Below are 19,408 nucleotides of genomic sequence, written 5' to 3'. Positions count from 1 at the left end.
CATTAACCACCAGGTGAACACATTGTCGTTCTATCCATATTTTACGCCCACTGTTCAAGCGGCACGTAAAGAATTCCAACATGTAAAAAAATTCCTACAGAAAGAACAAATACCATATGCGATGCTATACCCGGCGAGACTGCGTATTGGAACATTTGAGAAGGGCAAGATCTGCACGACACCTAAACAAGCAATGGATCATGCAAAGTCGCTGAGGCGGCAACAGCAACAAGCCAATGCTTCTCCAACATCAGACATTGACGAATGAACAGCGTGGAGGGTATGTTACACATTGAAATGACCTTTGAACTGCGTACTGATATTATCAGCTCATGTATGCGGGTAACGTGTCGCACATGCCATTGCAGGCAAACCAGATAAGGGGCGGACACATAACCACCGCTGCGGGCGGGATTTATGGGACCGAGAGAGAACTGATGGCTCCCCTCCCTCCAGTTATCTGGGAGTGGTGGTAGCTGTCACGACCCCCAATGGGTGATCCCCAACTTGAACGTTGGGTTCTTATGTTACTGTTTATTAGGGTGTTAAATGGGGGACATGTCTTTAGCGATTGGGGTGTGCTGAAGTGGGAGGCAGGAGGGGGGAGATTTAATGTTTTTGTTTACAGGTATGGGGCAATTGAGTATAGACACAATGCATGTAAGACAAATTGTAGAGAGCGACGCTCACGCGCAAGCCTGAGAGCTAAACATAGGGCATGGCCACTAATACCACCATGATGGATACCACATATAAGGCTATATCGTGGAATGTACGCGGACTCAACACACCACAAAAGATACGACAAGTATTGGCACACTTAGACCGGCACAATGCCACAATAGCACTGTTACAGGAGACTCACCTCACTGGGGTAACGGAGAACAATGTAGCTAAAAAATGGGCGACATACAGGCTTGCCTCGTCTTACTCTTCCTATGGGAGAGGTGTTCTCATTTTAATAAAGAAGGGGGGTGTCTTTTAAAATGCTAGACGCTGCAAAAGATGAAGAGGGTAGATGGGCGATGGTATTGGGGAAATTGGGACACGTGCAAGTAACAATCATAAGTTTCTATGGCCCAGTAGTGGACGACACAATTGCATACACGAATCTATATAGAGTACTACGTACATGGCCGGAAACGGCGATCATATGGGGGGGATCTGAATACTCACTTATTCCGAGGATGGATAAATCGAATCCACAGGGGGCTAGAATGGTCAAGGTTGCAAACTGTGTGAAAAATTGTATGCTGGAATTTGGGCTAGTAGATGCATGGCGCCACAGACATACAGAGACATTGGCGGGCACACACATCACACCGGCAACACATGGGTGGTCTAGATTAGATTACTGGCTGCTCAGTGATGAGGCTAACGACTGGGTGTCGGATGTAACTATTCTGCTCAGGACACTTTCAGATCACAACCCGATAATGCTAACAATGACCATTCCTCAGAATCAGAGACCACCATTTACATGGCGATTCAGAGCAGAGGCACTGTTAGGTCCCACGTATGCGGACACGCTCAGGGTGGCCATTGAGAGGTACTTTGAGGAAAACGTTGGGTCAGTGGACAGTCAGGGGACATTGTGGGAGGCCTTTAAGGTCACGATAAGGGGAACCTGTATTAGCACAGCAGCGGGGATCTTGAAAGACATACGAAATAGGTTACATGTGCTAGAAGGGAAACTGAGAGAGCTCGAAACTCAGTATGACACTACACCTGACGCAGAGACATTGGCGAATATACGCGAACTTGTAGATGAATATAATGAGTTAGCGGAGACTGAAGTCAAATACATTTCCAAAAGGCACAGTGCCCGGAGATATGGAGAAGGCAGAAGACCTGGTTGATCATTGGCAGCCCAATTAACGTGCAGGACCTTGCAGCCCCCCATTGACCGAATAGTGGACAGTGATGGAATAGCGCATCACTCCCCCAAGGAAATTGTAGAGCAATTCCTGACATTTTATGGCTCGTTGTATACTTCCAGGGGGGAACCAATAGGAAGGCATTAAATGAGTATTTAGACGACATTGCGTGTGCATGGCTCTCTGATGTGCATAGGAAATACCTCAGCCTGCCTATAGTTGTGGAGGATGTAATAACGGCTATCAAATCGCTCCCGAATGGAAAGGCACCTGGGCCTGATGGGCTGACGGCTGAATTCTATAAAGCACACGCTGCGATGCTTGCACCTCACATATTGGCGATGTATGCGGAGGCTTATGAGGCAGGTAAACTTCCCCCATCACTACGGCAGGCGATGATTATTACGTTACTGAAGAAAGATAAACCCCCGGAAGAATGTGACTCTTACCGCTCCCTGTCTCTTATTAATATAGATGCCAAACTACTTGCGAAGATCGTGGCCACAAAGCTACAGCCGCTAATGCCCCTCTTGGTCCTGCCAGATCAGGCGGGCTTTATCCCAGACAGCTCCACATCTCTGAATCTGCATACCATTTTTGCTATGCTACATGTCCTAAACCCAGACCTTCAGGCCGTTGCGGTACTATTGGACGCCGCAAAAGCATTTGACTCCGTAGAGTGGGATTACATGCTACACGTACTACACAGAATGGTCTTCCCCCCCCCCCATGTTTGTAAATTGGGTCCAATTATTATACACGGACCCTACTGCTAGAGTCCGGATCGGTGGTGACACCTCTGAGCCACTTCAAATAGAAAGAGGCACACGTCAGGGGTGCCCCTTATCCCCGTTACTATTTGCCATTGCACTTGAGCCTCTAGCGTGTAAGATCCGCCAGCTACACAGAGCTGCGGCGCTCAATTTTGACAACAGACAGCAGTACCGCACTACCCATTGAGGGTCATGCTGCCTTGTCGGTTGTGCAAGATAAGGGTTCGATCAAAGCCCTCAGCGAGGTCGGCATTGTGAATATGGGAGACCTATATGTTGAGGGAACGTACATGTCCGGAGAGGACTTGGCCTATATTACAAGCCCAACGTTATTTAATTTTACCTGTTATAGGCTGCGACAGGCGGTAAAAGCTCACTACACTGACTTCGTCACAGAGCCTGAAACGTCACTACCACTCCAGGTGGTTATAACGGCCCCTACAAAGAAAAACATGGTAACTAGGCTGTACAAGGCTGTCCAAACTGACACACCTAGGATGTTAGCCTAGTGTGGTGGAACACTCTACTGGATCCCCCTCTGACGGAGATGGACTGGGAGCGCATATGCTCGATCACTGGACAACTGACCCCCAATAGTAATTTAAGGATTATACACCTAAAATTCCTGCATCAGGTATACCACACTCCACACAAGTTGTGGAGAATAGGATTGCGGGAGGAGGTCAAATGCAGGCGCTGTGGGACAGACTCTGCTGGTTTCACACATCTAGCATGGGAGTGCGATCAAGTGCATGCATATTGGGATGGCGTGCTGTCTAGTGTTGCAAAGATGGCAGGGATTGAACTACAAAACACTCCGGCACTGTTTTTACTAGGACATGCCCCACAGTTGAAAGGTGTCCTTGGCAGACTAATCCAGGTGGCACTGCTCCTAGCGAAAAGGAGGATACTCTTTACATGGGACAGCAGGAAACGCCCTAAAGTAGAAGGATGGCTGAAGGATATGGTATACTGTAGGGACCAGCTTGAGACTTATGCAGAAGAATTGCCCACTAAATCGAAACCCAGAGACATTTGGGCCCCACTGCGGGAATACTTGCTGGCATGCAGTGAAAGTTGATCTGGGGACGATTCTTAACTATCCATAGGATGAGGACAAGAAGTCATGGTTCCTCTTGTGGAGTGCTCTAGCAGTGTGACATCCAAATACGCGAAGAGTGGTGTGGTGAGTGGATGATGTGCAACTTGATGCATGTGAAGTGCTCTCTGTAATAGAATCATATTGCCCTCTGCCTATGTTTAGGTTACAGTTCATTGCTCTTTACACATTTAGTAAGCTAGAATTTTAACAGTCACAAATGTGAACATATGGGTTGATTAATGTAGACTGGTGTTTCAGTTCACAAGCAAGAAAAAGAGTCTTCATCGCAGATGACACGCCTGCTCCGACATACATACTGAATCTAGATCGTCTGTATTAGGAACACATTGAGCCGTAGTTGGCGTTCCTATGCATTCTGTGGGTGATGGGGTGCACGGAAAAACACAGCCTGGTGAATATATGCAATGGGGAATATTATTTGAAGCGCGGCCGGCCCGTTGGGATTGTAGGCGACATGCTGTGTAAATATATGTTGAAGTTATAAATATTCCGTGTACTGAACAATTTTTCTACTGAGGAGCTGCCGGCCACTGGTTGGTTGTAGGCTTGCGGGTGTGTAACCTATTTATTACTAATAAAGGTATTGAAGACTCAAAAAAAAAAAAAAGGTTTGGGGAGAAGAATGATAACTGCCTCACACAGGGTGGGATGTATTATCTGCCTCTCCAGGGCTTCTGCATATACTTTAAGGAGATGGGGAATCAATAAATCTTCATAGGACTTATAAAAATCCGCTGTGAAACCGTCGAGCCCCGGGACCGAGGAACTCTTCAGGGCAGAGATGCCTCATCAATGCTCTCCTCAGAGATAGGCTCACCGAGAAAGTCCTGCATAAACTTCTCGAGATAAACTAAAGCGACCTCAGACAAATAGCTCTTCTGCTGCACCCTGTCTTGACCCAATCTAGTGGTGTATAATGTTTTAAAATAGGACATAAATTCCTCCTGGATATCCAGTGGGTCAGTGATCTGTTGTCCCGACGAAGTTCTCATTGGGATGTATGCCTTACAATAGAGAGGTCAAATCATCTGTGCTAGGACTCGTCCCGGCCGCTCACCTTCGCCGTATTTCCTGGCATTGTAGTATTTCCCCATAAAAAGGATCTCCCTCTCAGCGGTATCTTTGAATTCTGTAAGCCGGGACAAACGTTGCTTGTCTATTTCGGGACCTGTCGCCTGGCGTTGTTCAGAGTCTAACGGCCCTAGGCCCTTTTCCAGGCGGGCTAACGTACTGCACAAATCCCTCACTACACCAGCATTTTTGGATATACACACGCCCCTCATGTATGCTTTAAAACCCACCCATAACATTGCCACAGTGTCTACTGAACCAGTGTTAATGAAGAAGTAGTCCTCTATCGCTTCTCGTAATTCCTGTCTAAAAACTTCATCATCTAATGCGTGGCTGGGGAATCGCCACTGTCGTTCAAAACCCTTGGGTTGCGGGACCTTCAATGTTAATGATACAGGGGAGTGATCCGAATATGTGCGAGGAAGCGTCCGGATCACATGACACCAGCTGATAAGTTCTGGGGATGCCAGCCAATAGTCGAGCCTCGTCCATGTGTTATGACTGCCAGTGTAGTGAGTATAGTCCGTGCTATGCGGGTTTTGCGTACGACCTATGTCACTTAAGGAGAAGCCCTCTATCGCTTCTCGTATGTGCGTCCAGCATCTGTCGCCCTGGCAGCGGCGCCACACTCCAGTGTATTTCCGCCTGGCCTCCTAAACCATGATTGTAAAGTCTGGGTATAGGGACAGCTTGGAGCCCTGCCATACCATTTCGCCCCGTTCTCGTGCCAGGCGCTGGGCCGTGTCTCGATCCCTAAAGTTCATGACACGGGCAATGATGGGTCTGGGCGGGCATCCAGATTGGGCCTTGGACCTAGTGATCTATGAGCGCGTCCTATCACAAAGCCCATTGTGAAGACTTCTCTACAAAACAAGTCTATCAGGATTGTTTCTACCAAGGTGTCCTTGCGACCAGCGGCTGTCGATTCCGGAACACCCAAAATGTGCACGTTATTTTGGCGACTGCGAGCCTCTAAGTTCTCTTTCTTGATCGCGACGTCTTTGAGGTAACGTTCCATTAGGCCGAGCCTTTTCAAGGATTGAGCCGTTCCATCTCCTAGATCTGATGTATGCGATTCCACCACGTCGAGTTTTCTGTCGTGAACTTGGATCTTCGATCCCAGATTCGCCATGTGCTTATCTAGGGCATCAAAGTGCACATCTAGGGCTCTGAACCCCGCTCTGATCTCTTGTAGCAGGGAACCTAAATGGTTGGTATCACCCTCTGGTGTTGTGTCTTTCTGGACACCTTTCGCCATGTTGTCAGGGGCTTCTTGGGCTACTTCAGTGACCTTTTCGAAGGGGAGAAGGCGCTGTTTGGGGTCTTTGCGGCCCATACCGCAGTCCCACCCGCCAAGTATTAATTAAGCCCAATGCCAGAGTCTTCTGGTTTGGCCGCAGAGCAGGTGCAAGTAGCTGGCGAAGAGAGATTAGGCAAGCAGAACTGATCAGCAAGGAATGGGCATCCAACCCGTGTTTGTCTTTTCCTGACAACAGGGGAGGTTTTTGGGTATTTCACTATTGTCTCCCACAATGGAGCTTGTGGCGCAGTAGTGGTCCGGGCACAGTACTTCCACGGAGCAGGTTGTTTGAAGACAAGGCAATGTGCAGTGGGCAGTTAATGTTTCAAGTTTGCTGCAGCATAAATTGGTGGCTGGGGCGGAGACACTGCTGAGGTTTGGATTACGTTTTTTGCTCTGGGAGCAGCGCAGCCACGCCAGGAAGGGTTACAACAATGGGGAGAACAGCGCAGGCCGCGGCCGAGCGAGTGCATATGCGGGGAGGAGATCCCTAAGGGCGCTTTGGAAATGCTGTACCAGGTGTCGACGGGGGAACGATCACAGGCACCGTTCCTGTGTGCCCCTGCGATCAACGCAGACATAAGAGTGCCGCGCTCGGACCACCGGAGGTCAAACGGACCTCCCGCCAGTACCGAGCGCCGCTTTGCTCAGAATGTAGCCGCTCAACACTCCGACCCGTGGCCCGGTGACTCACAGCACCCCAGCTGCTGGCTCAGTCCCTCCGCCGCCGCACCGGAGTCTCCTGATATCGTCGATGCCGCCATCTTGAAAGTCGTCCGTCCGCCTGGAGTTGCCGATTTCTGCCGTTCGGTGGTTTTCTCGCAGCACCGCAGGGAGACTTTTAATCAGGATCCCTTCCGCTGCATCTTTTCCCTGCCCGGTAGGCTCGCTGGATAGCGGGACATCACGTTGTTGCAACGACTGCTGGCAGAGCTTCAAAGCCGAGCGACCATCTTGGTCTCTGGTTTGGCCACGCCCCGGCTCTTACCTCTTCTTCAGCCCTGGTGCCACTGTGCCTGCTGCACTAATACTAGATGTGCCTATGTTCTCTGTCCTAGGAGCATTTTGCACTTTGACCCCTAACCTTCGGTGCCCTGAGAGTTGGTTGCACTGGGCTGTTTACATTTATGTGCCCTCATGTGACTCCATCTGCCCTCATATGAACCATACATTAGATAAGACCCTTTCAACTCTGCGATCCGGAAGGACCTCTCTGAAACCTGATATGCAGAGAATAGATATAAGAAAACAAAGCAAGAGAGAAAATGGGAATATAAAAAAGAGTGAATGTTGTAGAAAAACAGAACGAGAAACAGCAAAGGAGAAACAAAGGTTATGAAGTGCATGTGTGATTAGGGTGACCAGGTGCCCGGATTTACCAGGACAACCCCAGTTTTTCAAATTTCAAGAAATTTGTCTTGTCTCCCTGTTCTCATAGAGGGCTAACTGAAAGAGGCACATTTCTATGTATTCCATTGGAGGACTGGCTAGTTTCTGTTATCAGAAAGCAATTTAATTAGCAGGTATGTAACGGTGTTTAAAATGGCATTTTATTTATTTCCTTGGCATTTCGATGTTGATAAGCACTGTCATTCCATACCCCTCAGTTGATGTAAAATAGTCGTCCTTCTTTTAGATTTTTTTAAATATACAGTTTTTTTGTTGTTTTCTAAATCTCGTAGCCTTATGTGTGACCAAAATAGCAAAAGAGATAGAAAGATAGACTAAGAGAATGTGAAACCTAAGTGAGAAAAAGCATGAGAGAATGAAATAGGGTAAGAACCAGAGCAAAAGAGAAACACATTAACATGAAAGTGACTGCAAAATCCACGGAATCATAGAATAGAGTGAAAAAGTCAAAGGTTAGCATTTAGAATTTGTGAGATGATGGATATCAGCCAGAGATTGTCAGATATGATGTCCCCGTTATTCAGAGTGCTTAAAGGTGCACACTCTGCAAGTAGGGTGGAGAGTGAGAAAGATGAGAATGGAGAGCAAGAGAAAACCCAAAGGTATCAGAGAACAGAGTGAAAAAGAGGAAAGAAAGAGGATGATGCAGACAATGGTTGAGAAGAAGAGCAAATAAGGCAAAAATAAAGAGAGAGATAAAAGGAGACAAAGATGAGGATGAGTGAAGAACAGAGGGATAAAAAGAGCAGCATAGCTAGCAGAAGAGAAAAAGATCAAGAGAGCGAAAATACAACAGACAGTGAGACATAAAAAGTAAAAGCAAGAAAAAAAAGTGAGAAAAAAACAAGATTGAAAGAAAAAAAGGCTGTTGAAAAAGAGGAAGAGAGTTAAAAGAAAACAGTGAGATAATACGGGAAAAAGAAAGCGAGAAGCTAGAAAGAGAAAGTAAGAGATAAATTAAGACCATGAAGGTCCACTTGAGTGAGGGAATGAGAGGCTGAAAAGGCTAGAAGAGGGACCACATTCGTGAGAGACATGTAAGGAGAGAAAGTAAAGTGGACTGAGAAGAAAGGCAGTAGAGAAGGAATTTGTGGTGTTAAAGGTTTTTTTCTCATAAATTGACGTACTTTTCATAAAAACTATAACCAGGCGTAGGTAGCAATGTCTTTTGCACGGGGATTTACTAATGAAAATCAAAACAATTACACCACTTGTAGGTGGTGGGAATAAAGAAAAATCAGCAATATTGATTCACTAAAAAAATTCAGAATAAACAGTTTTGAAGTTAACTCACAATACATCGACTTTCGACGGTACATCGACTTTCAGTGCCAACTAGTTCTCACAAGGAAATACTGTCTGTACACTGCTGTTTTTGGGAAAAAGTATGCCACAGAGTGATCGCAGGCACATCTGTGAAGTTTAAATAGTCCAGTAATCATGATCTATACAAGACTTTGATTGCCAACGTGCTGCACTCCAAAGAGTAGGCAGTCGAAGCAGTTAAAAATGGAGGCTGCATAGATTGAGAGAGAGAGAATTTACTAACTAACCTATGGCTTAACTGGAAGATCCTATTATAAATTGATATCCTTGAGCGTAGAGATAACGGCTGAGAAGCACATTGGGTGTCAGGGAGTACCCGAAAGTGGATAGGATCACTCATCAGTGAGGCAGTAAAGCCAGAGTCTCAGAAAATGCAGACCACTGCCATTGATAACATGTGCGTTTTAATTGCAATAGTGCCCTGTCCCTCAGGGCCAACTAGCCCTCCTGTTACCTCCAGTAAGCCCCATACAGCTGGATTGCTGAGAGTGTTCAAAGGCCACGCCACCTTTTTACACCATTCTGCAAACGCGACTCCTGGCGCACTGCTGCTCAGGGAATGAAGTTCACTTTAGTCCTGAGGGCCTCAGGACACAACAGGACCTCATTGCCCCATCAGCAATGCGTTACAAGGCGCGTTTGCAAAGTGGTGTAAAAAAGGGAGTGGCCTCGGACCACCCCTCAGCAATACCACTGTGTGGTGCTTGCTGGAGGTACCTGGTGGGCTAGTTGGCCCCTAAGGACCCATAAGATGCGAGGGGACTTCATCCCCCAACCCAAAACGTGCCAGAAGGCGTGTTTTCAAGTGGTACAGGGACAGGGCGGGCCTACGGCGAGATACAGCTTCGGTTTTCTTTTTCGTTTTTTAGGAGGGGGCTGTGTGGCCTGCCTTCTCTTAACATTTTTTGAGCCCTGGGGATCCCATCTCCCAGGGCCTGAGCAATTAAAAAAAAACAGGAAGGGGGCCGTGTGGCCCCGCTTACCTGGGCCACTATTGGCCCCGGCGACCCCATCTCCCGGGGCCTGGCCTTGTTATTTATTTTTTTGCAGGGAGGGGGTCCCCATGCCCCTGGGTCACTCCTGACCCCAGGGACCCAATCCCCCAGGACCTGGCCTTGTGTTACAAAATATTGCCGGGAGGGGGGGCAGCGTGGCCTCACTCCTCTGGGCCAACTCTAGCCCCGGGGACCACATCCCCCAGGGCTGCCCTTCCAATAAACAAAAAATAATCAATAAACTAAAGGGGTGGGGGCTTTGTGGCCACCCTCCGTGCCATTTCTGGCCCCAGGGACCCCATCCCGGGGGCCGACCCTCAATTTGGCGGGAGCCCCAATGCCCCCACGGTCCCTGCCGGCTCCTCGTCTCCTGCGGGACCCATAATTGCTTTTGGGCAAGGGGAGCTGCTAACATGCAGCTCCCCTTGCCCAAAAGCAATTCTGCTTTGCTACTTGAAAGCGAGAGCAGGTTTCCTGCTCTCGCTTCCAAGAAGCAAAGCAGAGTTTGCTATGGCATGGCGGGAGACATTGCAGCTGGCCCTAGGGGGTGATAGTCCCCAGGCATCAAGGGCTCTAGAATGGGGGCTGCGCGCCCCCCCCCTCCCAACGAGTACAAAGCCCCTTGGAGGTGGTAGACACTGGGGCCCATGGTGTCACGAATTCACCCACCTGTACTCCGGTTTGTTCCTTCCTTGATGCCGCTATTACCCAACTCCCTCTCAACTCCACCAGAGAGGCAAGGATAGGATTCACTTGCCGCCCTGATCGAACCCGGGGGAGGGGGGAATAGGTACGAGAGAAAAGAGAAGACACACTGGATTCTTGTAGACCGACTTGACAATTCAGTCGTGTAGAATGTCTCTCGAGAAAGGCAAAGTGTTACTGGGATTCAGTTTTCAGCTCGTGTATAATCTGATAAATGTACCCGATTAATCTGAACACCCTAAATCACTTCTTTAGGTCAAACATCTGCTTTGGAACTCTTAATTAGGTATACCCGAATTACCCTTGACCTTTTCTCAAAAGGATTCTTGAAACTAAAAGAAAGAATAAACAAAAAAAACACTACAGGTGTCATCACCAATAGTCTGTGATTGCTCAAATTATCACAAGAGTTACTGATTTCCTTTACAATATTTGCTCCGTAATTTCACATTAAATATATATAAATAATAATAACAATCGAGCTCTCTGTTCCCTTTCAGTCTTCTAATCAGACTCAAGGTATTTACACAAATGTCCGTTTTACTTTAACATTCTTCACTTACTCAATGTCCTTAAAGTCCTTGGATTGTTTCAGGAAGAGTTTCAAAACGTTCTCTTGATTTATAGAAGGTCAAGAGGTCTGCCACAGTTTTCATAAAGTTAAAATTCTTACTGGTATGTGGTCAAGCATGCTAACGCTTTACCATTCAGAGCGAGGTGTTGCTTGGCAACCCTTTGTTGGTTCTCTTTTCTTTTCTCTTTTGCAGGAAATCGGAAACAGTGCCGGGAGAGGATTTGGAGCTGGAAATTCAGAAACAGGAAGGAACGTCTGAAATGTGCTCCAGGCAGCAAGAACACAGCCGAAGACACTAAGTGAAGACAGGGAAGGAAGCAGGGTGGAGCGCTAAAGAGCTTCGGATGATCTGCCACCAAAGTCCGGAGTCAAGTGAGTGTTTAGGCACGAAGCGAAGCATCGGGAACCAAGTGGGTGGGGTTTAAATAGCTTTGGGTCCCAGGTTTTCTCATGTGTGCATGTGAAGGTGATTTGGGCCTTCGATCTTTCCCAAGTAATTCACGTGTACATGCCAAGACCGTTTACACATGCAGGAAATGCCTTCTGGCCCCCCCAAAGGTCTTCAATGGTGACAGGGTTTTTCCGGATGAAAGGCATGGAAAGATCTGACCAATCTTGGAGTATGTACATGTGTTTCTGTTTCCAGGATCTTTCTGACGCATCATAACCCTTCCAGTCAATTAAATACTGTAATCAACCATGTATACGTTTTGCATCTATAATGCGATTTTCTTCATATGCAATATTGTCTCCAACTACAACAGGTGGAGGAAGGTTGTCTTTTGGTTTGGACGGATGTAATGACTGATATTTTCCTACTTTTCTGGTGTTTCAGCTAGTTAGCTATAAAGTAATTACTCATCACAGTCCCTTCCCAGAAGGCCTAACAACAAAACACCACATTCAGACTACCTATCTGAGAAAGGAATAACATAAATAACTAAAGATACTATAGATCATAGCTCAGAGGGTATGTTAGCAATGTCCTCCGACGAATCAGAATCAAATATCAAATCAGGTCAGCAACCTCTTCCGACGATCAACGCACACTTACGCGAGCAACGCACCGTGGTGCGAATCAATATCAAATCAGAAACGTCTTCCGACGAATCAATATCAAATCAGCAACGTCTTCCGACGAATCAAATATCAAATCAAGTCAGTAACGTCTTCCGACGTTCAACGCGCACTTACGCAAGCAACGCACCCTGGTGCGAATCAGCAACACCTTCCGGTGAAAATCAGTACATACCTCTTACGCTATGTTGGGTTGGTCTACCAGCAATTTAGGTATTCCTGCTTAGGAGCCGATTTCCCTTCCATATCTACAATTACTCACTAGAGGGGAACTAGCACATCCCTCTGTAAGCACTTGGTAAAAAAGGGGCCCGACCTTCCTCCACAGAGAATAAGGACAAATGATATATTCTCCCATGTAGTCATCCCTAATCATGAGCAGCACACCTTCTCATCATCAGTTACCTGTAAGAAGGGAATCGCCCATCCTTCTATACGACAGCACCTGGTTAAGAAGAACCCACACTCCCTCTTAGTGACAACAAACAAATGGAATTAATGCAAATTGGGGTCTTTTATTGCACAATGATGAAAGGACATAGAAAGAAATGACTTATTAATGTACATACACACATATAGAACCTGAAAATAAAGGAATAATTAGATAAAATTAGTCATACATGGAACACCTCACCATATTATTAGACATCTGCAATCTGAAGACAGGTCAGTCTCTCTTTCCCTCTTCGGTTGGGTCAGGACTCTCTGTTCCACAAACACGACTGCACGTCTGCACCGTGATGCTTCACTAGACCGCCAAAACCACCAGACAATCATCTCACCCTCACTTGGACCCGCTTTCACTAATATAGAATGTAGCTCTCTCTCGAAGCTTCTAGAAGAACCCGCCTACCGTTCTCATGAGATTCCTGTACCTTTCCGTACCTGGCACACAACAGCAGCTGGCCAAGCGTTTGTTATGGCTCCAGCGCGAAGAGAACACATTCCTCCGATAAGAACTGGTTCACTACTAGCGAACAACACATTGAAACTAAAACATTGCCTTTCACCTAAAGAGGCTTAGCAGGATGGTGTCAGAAAAGAACATGGCATCGCTCGAGCATAGGCCTTTAGGCCAGAAAAAGAGCAAAAAGCAGCATATGAGTGGACATAAAGCTGTCAAAGTCTATAGGCAAGCCCTACCAACTAGGTGAAATAAAGGTCCGGAATGGACAAAACACCAAACATGTTCGAATGACAGCAGCATATAATGAGATGGTGGTGGGCAACGGTCATAACCGAGCCAAAAAAGCACCAATACCTCAGTCACTACAACGGATCATGTGGTTTGAGCAAAGATACATGAAAAACTGGGTGGATGGCATATTCCGAGGGCAAAGTTAATCTCATTCAAACTGGATTCAAAATGTTATTTATGGGAAAGGGGCCAATGAACCTAGGTTTTAGTTTCTTGGGGCCTTCCATCTGGATATTTCTGGTTGATAACCAGACAAGATCCCCTACTTTATAGGGTGATGCTGGTGTTTTGTGTTTATCGACTGATAATTTGACCTTTTTGTTTATTTTTGGCTAAACTACGCTTGGCTTGTTCTTGAAATTCTCGCAATTCTGTTAATCTTTTGGTCACAGCAGGCATACATCTGGAAGGATGGCAGGAATAGATCGTGGATGTAAGCCAGTTATAAAAAAGAAAGGGGAACAGCCAAAAGCTGCATGATAGCTATTGTTGTATGAAAACTCTGCCAATGGTAGGACCTCATCCCAATGAGCCGATATAATGGACGTTAGGCAACGTAGACTTTGTTCAAGGTATTGATTAACTTTTTCTGTCTGGCCGTCAGTCTGTGGGTAAAAAGCAGAGGATAATGCTATTTCAATTCCTAAATGTTTGCACAACTGACTCCAGAAATTTGAAACAAATTGAGGGCCCCTGTCGGAAATTATTTTACTGGGAAGGCCATGTAGTTTTAGAATATGGTTTAAGAACACTTCACTACATTCTGTAGCTGTTGGTATTTTTTGTAAGGGAATAAAGTGCCCCATTTTAGACAAAAGATCCACAGCTACTAAAATTGCAGTGAAGTTATGGGATTTAGGCAAATCTGTGATGAAGTCCAAACTGATAGTATGCCAGGGAAGCGGAGGTATGGGCAATGGTTGTAGAAGACCTTTAGGGGATGAATGGGAGGACTTTTGTCGTGCGCACACTGGCAGGCTTTTATATATTGTTGGACGTCCTGTCAGATGTTTTTCCACCAGAAATGCCGCTGACATAACTCTAAAGTTTTATTGACCCCTGGATGTCCTGCTGTACTAATATCATGATTCCAGTGTAATATCTGTTGTCACAAGTTTTCTTGAGGGATAAACAGTTTATCCTTTTGGAAGAAGTAACCCTCAAATATGGTGTTTTGTGTCTGAGCTAGCCATTGCTGTTAATTTAACGTCTGAACACTCAATTTAACTTGGCCTAAAAAGGTGTCCGCTTGTGTGACTGCAACTATTTTTTCAGAAGGAATTATACTTTATGAATTCTTTGTATTGCTAACATCCTTTTCACAAACTAATCTAGACAAAGCATCAGACAGGAGTTGCTTTTGTCCAGGGCAGTATTTTATGATAAAATCGAATTCACAAAAAAAAAGTAACCAGCGCATCTGTCTGGGAGTGAGTGCTTTAACTGTGGTGAAAAACTGGAGATTTTTATGGTCTGAAAATATGGTAATTGTATGCTTTGCACCCAATAAATGGTATCTCCATTTAAGAAAGACTGCTTTAATTGGCAACAACTTGCGTTCTGCAATGGTATAATTCTGTTCAGCTGGTAACAGTTTGCGCGAGTAGAAGGCAATTGGGTGTAAATGTCCAGTTGCAGCATCGTTTTGCATTAACACGCCTCCCAATGCAGTTTGGGAAGCGTCAACCTCGACAAAGAATGATTTATCAGGGTCTGGATGAATCAAAAAAGGTACTGATGTAAAAGCTTGCTTCAATTTAAAAAAAGCTTTTTCAGCGTCTGGGTTCCATTGAACTTTCTCACCCTTTCGAAGTAATAGAGTGATAGGTGTCACTATCTCAGAAAATTTAGATATGAAGCTACTATCAGAATTGGCAAAACCTAGTACTCGCTGCGTGTCTTTTACAGAAGAGGGAGTGGGCCAATTTAAAATTACTTCAACCTTTTTTGGGTCCATGATTATTCCTTCGGGAGAAAGCCAATAACCTAAAAATTTGACCTTATTTGTGTTAAATACACACTTTTCAAGTTCTACATACAAAGAATTGTCTCTTAATCTTTGTAGAACTGAGCGAACATGTGTAGAATGCTCTTCCTCAGTCTTGGAGAAGGCCAGTATGTCATCAATATATACGATGACACAGATATCAAGTAAATCATGTAGGACTTCATTGATGGAATACTGAAATGCTGCCGGGGCGTTACAGAGACCGAATGGCATTACTGTATATTCGAATAGACCATATTTCGTGCGAAAGGTGTTCTTCCATTCGTCTCCCTCCTTAATACGAACATGGTGATATGCACTACGTAAACCCAATTTAGTATAAATACTTGATCCTTTGATTTGATTTAGCAAGACTGAGCTAAGAGGTAATGGATAACGATTTTTAATTGTTGCCTTGTTAACTGGGCGGTAATCTATGCCCGCCCTCAGATCGCCAGATTTTTTAGCTCCAAAGAAAAGTGGCAAAGAGACTGGTGACGTAGAGTGTCTTATAAAACCAATCTCTAACAGTTTGTTTAAGTATGTTCTCAAATATTGGTTTTCAGGCTCAGTTAAGGTGTATATCCTACTACAGGGTAAGACTGTACCAGGGATCAAGTCTATCCTGCAGTCGTACACTCTGTGTGGTGGTAATTTAGTTGCTCGGACAGGATCAAATACATCAGCATAGTCTTGATATCCGCTGGGTAACTGTGGAGAATCTTGTTGTAAGGCAGAACAAAATAATGGAATTATGGGATCTTGAGTTTCCGAATAACAAAGATTTCTGCAATAGGAGGAGTCTAAAGTGACAGTTCTTTTAATCCAATCTATTTTCGGATTATGTAGTTCTAACCAAGGAACTCCCAGTATGACACCAAAAGTGGGTGTATCAATTAGATCAAAAACAGTTTCTTCAGTGAGCCCGTTTTCTCCAACTATGGTCAAAGGTGTGATATGAAACTTATTTAATCCAGAGGCTAAAGCTGAGCCGTCTAAAGCTCTGACTGGTCCTGGGTCAGATTTTGCAGCTCGAGTTATTCCTACTTTACTGGCTAATTCCAAATTTTAAAAAATTGCCGGTAGTCCCAGAATCAATCAGAACAGCCAAGCTGTGTCTTTCTTGAATTGTTATAATAAAGGTTACCCTAATTGTAAAGTGCTTCAGAGTACGATTAACAATATTAGTGGCATACTGTGAAATCTGTACTGAAGTTGTTCTCAAAGAAACAATCTCTTTTTTTCTCTGAGAAATCCAGTTTTCCGACTCGCTCGATGGTTTGTCTGTTATTGCTATAGCTTTCTTTTTGTTAGTTTTAAACTGGATAATCCTGAGCAAAGTGACCTGCCTTGCCACAATGAAGACACAAATTGCCCTTTTGCCTGCGTTCTTTTTCTTGTGCAGAAAGTGGTCTTTTCAGACCACCAATCTGCATTGGTTCCACATGTGTGTTCTTTTCTTCTGTTTCTTTTTTCCCAACTCTAAAATGCCAAGTTCTTAAATCACTTCTGGGTCTTTCACTCTTTCGCTCTCCCAATCTGTGATCTAACGTAATCACTAGATCTAAAAATTCTGCGTAGTCCTCAGGCAAATTAATAATGTGTGCCAAAGAATCTTTTAATTCATCTCTAAGGCCTGATGGAATAAAGATATTCTTTTCTCCTCCGGCCAGTGTGTTTCTGATAACAATCTGTTGAAATTGGTTACATAGGTTAAAAGATCCTTGGACCCCTGGCGTAGATTTAAAAGCTTGTTATTGTCATGGTTCCTAGTCTTCCCTATGGTCCCCGCTCACCTGTTGTCCGTGTGAATAATGCGGACGTCTCCCCACGTATTGTCCGTGTCATGGTTCCTAGTCTTCCCTATGGTCCCCGCTCACCTGTTGTCCGTGTGAATGATGCGGACGTCTCCCCACGTATTGTCCGTGTGAATGAAACGGACGTTTGCATGGGTTCCAGAAAATACACTTCCGGCCGCAATGAGTTAGCGGTTCAGTCAACAACCGGAAGTCCGTACACGTCACCAGCGCTTCCGGGGATGGATACTTATCATTGGCGATTCCCCCAGAGAAAGCGCTTCGTGTACTTTCTCGGCGTTCTTCAGTATCGGAGCACCGTTCCAGTCATAAAGAGGTTCGGTGAAACCTCATGAACTACCACACGTTAACAACTGTTAACGACCTTTCCTTGACTGCGCAGGAGCGCTTTGGTTTTCCTTTTGATGCACAGGAGCACTTGACTTTTGGCACAGCAGCGCTGTTGCGCTTTTGAGACGTTTACAGAGGCAGCGCAGAAGCGCATTACATTTCCTTGGTTTGCGCAGGAGCGCTTTACTTTCCTTTGGTTCACACAGGAGCACCAGACTTTCGGCATAGCAGCGCCGTTGCGCTTTGGTACATTTACAGTGACAGCGCAGGAGCGCTTATATTATCCTTTATATTATTTCCATGATGGCAGCAAGGCCAAGATAAGGAGGAGGTAAGCTGGGTTCCATATGTGTGTATGACGGATGTGATTGTCACGTCAGAGAATATCGCCGACTTGTGTCCCCTTGTCTCCCTGTCCAGCTGTTATCCCGGAACCACCCACCAGATGAACGCTCCACTACCCTACTCATCAGCCCTCCAGTCCCAGGCCCCTTTTTGGCTATCATCTTCACTCACACCCTTATTCTGGTTTGCTCTGTAATCACATCGGGACAGGATGTGTGTGGGAACATTAGCTCGTGTCGTGTCTCTGCGAGGACTCACCACAAGAATAAGGTACTTGTGGGAACACCCAACAGTTATCAGATGTTTGAATAAAAACATGTTTCACGAATAAACTGGTCATAGCTGTTTTAAAGGCAGCTAGATTGTGCAATAAAGTATCATTTGGGTCAACCAAAGGCTAGCCCAGGTGGCCGCTACGCCTCCTAAATAAGAGATGATGAAAGCTATCTTGGAAGTGTCGGTGGAAAAAACCTGCGGTTTACATAAAAAATGTACCTGGCATTGGCTCATAAAAGTAGTAAAATGACTACTACCACCAGTAAATCGTTCCGGGTTTGCCAAGGGAACTGGGGTTCGAGTTACCACAGTGACTTGCAGGTTCTGATCAGTGTTAGGGCCTCATGTACTAGGGGAAAAAAAAGATGAGGGACAAAATTTACCGGGAGCAATGATAGGTTCATTTTCTCCTGGTTGTGGGTCTGTCCAATTAGTAAATTCTGTTCGTGTTCTATCCAGCTCTTGTCTAAGGGCCTGGTTTTCCTACCTTACTTCCTGCATTTTTTCGGTTAGCTTCAATACTAAAAGGGTTAACTGAGACGAATCCATGTTGTCCTGTAGTGTAGTTCCTATATTTCCAATAGGCTCTGCGAATAAGAATAATATATCCTATAGATTTGACGTAGGGCTGAGGTCAACTAGGTCTCTATCGAATATACTAAACTTAATTGTGTGTGTGCCAGCTAACTCAGAGGTCACTAGAAACTTTCTCGTATACACAAGAAGGGATTAGTTTCTGATAACCGCATAAACATGACAACTTTGTTTCCTAAGAATGCGAATATATCTCTCAGAGTCGCGGAAACAATAGATAAGTATTTCACTCAGTCAATCGTGCATGCTTAGTTTCTACAGAGTTGCAGAGAAATAGAGAGACAGGCGTTTTCAATAAAAGGTTTATTGAACAGTCTTCTTTCTCATGCAAGAGAAGTGAACTGCTACAATCGTTAGGCAGACTTCAAAGTATAATGCGTACAGCGTAAACAGTAATATGAAATAATACTGTAAGAGCATTATATGGTTTCTAAGCCATATAAAAATACATACATAAATACACAGGCTAAAATACTCCCTGGTGCTTCTAAAATACGCCTACCCCAATGTACCTAACCTAAGGCTAGTACGCTGGAAGAAGTAGGTATTGTGTAGCATAGGTTTTAGTTTTCTTTGCCAAGAATCTACCAAAGGTTTCTCTAGGTTCTAATCAGCTCCATACCTTGGTTA

The 19,408-nt window shown here is 45.2% G+C and overlaps 1 long non-coding RNA gene across 1 annotated transcript in view; it reads left to right on the top strand.

The window, feature by feature from the left end:
- LOC144792372 (uncharacterized) overlaps window positions 1-19,408 on the top strand; it is a 311,371-nt gene that overhangs the window by 244,902 nt on the left and 47,061 nt on the right. Inside the window, exon 5 of the long non-coding RNA XR_013602549.1 lies at window positions 11,348-11,526. This is a non-coding gene — a long non-coding RNA (uncharacterized LOC144792372). The remainder of the gene's footprint in view (window positions 1-11,347; window positions 11,527-19,408) is intronic.

The sequence above is a fragment of the Lissotriton helveticus genome, chromosome 11 (assembly GCF_964261635.1).
Source record: "Lissotriton helveticus chromosome 11, aLisHel1.1, whole genome shotgun sequence".
Taxonomy (NCBI): Eukaryota; Metazoa; Chordata; class Amphibia; order Caudata; family Salamandridae; genus Lissotriton; species Lissotriton helveticus.
This window is presented reverse-complemented; position numbering and strand designations above follow the sequence as displayed.